The sequence below is a fragment of the Belonocnema kinseyi genome, chromosome 7, assembly GCF_010883055.1.
Source record: "Belonocnema kinseyi isolate 2016_QV_RU_SX_M_011 chromosome 7, B_treatae_v1, whole genome shotgun sequence".
Taxonomy (NCBI): domain Eukaryota; kingdom Metazoa; phylum Arthropoda; class Insecta; order Hymenoptera; family Cynipidae; genus Belonocnema; species Belonocnema kinseyi.
Window position 1 is genome coordinate 24,729,799 of NC_046663.1, and position 3,122 is coordinate 24,732,920.

Below are 3,122 nucleotides of genomic sequence, written 5' to 3' on the forward strand. Positions count from 1 at the left end.
AAAAAATGGACTTTTTCACAAGTTTATAAATAACCTGGAATTGTTTGAATAGTTCAAAATATTTATTAAGCATCATATAATTTTTTTGTAATTTTGATTCAACTTTCAATGTTTTTTAAATCCCTTCTTTAAAATAAATAAATCATAAAAAATGTTAACAGGAATCTTGGGATAATTTTATTTAAAAACTTTAAAAACAAAACGATATACCTATACGCTTTATTACTAACACCGTTGACACACCACTAAAGTTTGATAACGTCCCTTAAAATAGCATTAGCCATTATTTAACAATATTTTTTGATCGTTTGGTGATTTGAAAAATTAAATTATGTTAGCTTTATCCTGCTTCCGATTACTTTTTACATTCTCATCAGAGAAGGTATTAGATTTGTGTAAAATTTGCCCCCCCCCCCTCCCAGTCTTTATGAAATGTCCACATTTCGAGACCCTCTGAAACCGAAAAACAGGTTTTTACGAATGTATCTGTCTGTTTGTATGTCTGTATATCTGTCTGTGAACAGGATAACTTTCGAAAATATTTTTATTTGCATCATTTATTTATAAAATAATTTAATAACTCGCATGTTAGTTCCCCAGCATTAAACATCACGGGCGACTTAATTTGGAGAAAATTAGAAGAAAAAACGATTTCTTTCTGTCTTTTTATGTCCTCATTAGGCGTTTGTTTATATAATTTGTTTTTAAAATTGATAAAAAAATCAGATGACAAATTTTTATGATCGAATATTATTTTTACGCTGGAAGCAAGTAATCTTAGTACAAACATTCACTTTAAAAACAAAGAATCCATAGTGTAGATAATTTTTGCCTCAACTTGTTTATAACAGTTATGTTAAAAATGTCATAATTTTTGTTTTCTTTCAACTACTAACGTGCATAAGGTTCTGCAACGCTGATAATAGAAACCATGTCACGACGATACACAAAAAACTAAAAATTAGAATTTTTCTACATTCATTACGTTAACGTAAAGGTTTGAAAATTAAAAAAAAATTTTAATTAGCCGAGATGAAAATTTTTCAAATTGCTTAATTTTTCTTAAAAAATCAAAAATCGGTTAAGAATTACTAGCTAAAAGTTATTTTGAACCTCGTTTTATTTTTATCCCACTGTGGGACATACCCCTTTGGGCACAAAATTTGGAGACGTTTTTACGACATCGTTACGACATCTTTACGACAACTTTACGACATTATATGTCCATGTCGTTTCGGTGTCTTTGCGATATCGTAAAGACATCGTCAAATCATACGACTTATTTACGATATCGTAAAGACACCTTAACGACATGGACATAGGATGCCGTAAAGTTGTCGTAACGATGTCGTAAAGACGTCGCCAAATTTTGTGCCTACAGGAAATTATAATTTGTTTCGCAAAGAATCTATTAAATCTTCTAAATATAATGTAAAAAATACAAAGAATTTCAAAAAATTATTATTCAAAAACGGTTGCGGATGACTACGTAATGATTTCTTTGGATGTTGTCGCAAGATTTCTTGCTCATACTTTTCAGAACCAAGTTGTAGTAATCAAAAACTTAGTTGGAAAGTAATTTAGTAATCAAAAACTTGGTTTTTACCATGTTTCATTTCATAAAGGAAATTTGAATATTGTTAGGAATATCCTTTGTGTAAATTATTACGCAAAAATTCTTGTTTTTTTTATGTCACACTTTTTGATTAAGATCTTCATAGTTAACTGAGTTGGAAATTTTATTAGAATTTCAGCAGCATTCATAATAAGTTGATCAATTTTATGATTTCTTTACACGAATTTAATCAACAAATGGATTAATTAGGCATCTGCTAAGAAGAATCATAAGATTAATCAAGAAATTATGAATTTTGCTGAAAGGAAAACAATTTCCTAATTTAAAAAAATTTTAATCGTAAACAACGAATATTTCTGTCGAAAAATGCCTGAAATTGTTTTTCCAAAAATGAGGATGTCTTTAATTCACATTTAAATTGTTTATAGTATAATAAAATCTTTAAGAAAATCAAGCTCCTTGCTTACATTTAAAAATTACTTGTAAATCTTTATACTCATTTGAATTCAACTGAAATTCCTCGAAACATCTTCAAAATAACTCAAAATCTATCAAATTCATTCCAAATATCTAGAAGCCTTTTATATCTCTTTAAATGTTCAAATTTCACACATATTAGTGTTTTATAAATGAGAATTGAACTTTCTTGTTGAAAAGACATATTTTAAGGTTGAAAATTCAACTCATTTGTAAATAATTTCCCTTTTTGGCTTCAATAGTCTACAATTGGATTAGAAATCAATGTATTCCGTTAAAACTTATCAAGGACATATTTCGGCCTCAAAAATTATGTCCGTGATTATGGTTTATTTGCCGCAATCCAAATCTCGACCACGAAGTCAGGGGTTTATTGCTCAAAAGGGTCTAGGGCGCCAGCCACTAGCGAAAGAAAATGAAACCTAAACAATCGTCTTCGCTACGTGACAAAATTTGTTATTAAAAATTTTCATCTCTTTAGAATCAATAGTACATATTTTAAAATAAAACGCATGAGAATCAAACCAACCAGAATAAATCACAGGTGTGGAATTCACCTAACCACAAAATAAGAAAGGCCAATGTTTAGAGTTTTAAGTTAAATTTATTTACACAACAGAAATGTGAATGAATTTAAAGCATCACTTTTTCTCACAAAAGTATCGCGATCTTCCTTACGATAGAGTGCACAAAAAATTATAGGACCTCAAAATCCCCCATCGTACCAAAAACAAAAAAAAAGAAACGCTTCTTAGTCTAACTGCCCAAACCTTACCATTTTACAACCATGTGATTGACCTCATTATCTTTGAATATAATCACAATCCTGTCAATGACATGCGAAACCCTACTTTATTTCGCGGCACAGTCAATCTCGTTTCTGAATAAGTGATAGAAATAACTGAGAGGAGGCTACCATTTCGCGGACACGTGGCGGATTTCGAGGTTAGGTATCGTGTTTGTGCAACTATAATTTCCCGAGACGTGCACTTTTATTCATGATATCGGGACCATCGATACGGAGAGAAACATTAATGTTAACCAAAAAAACTACCGACATTACACCGGG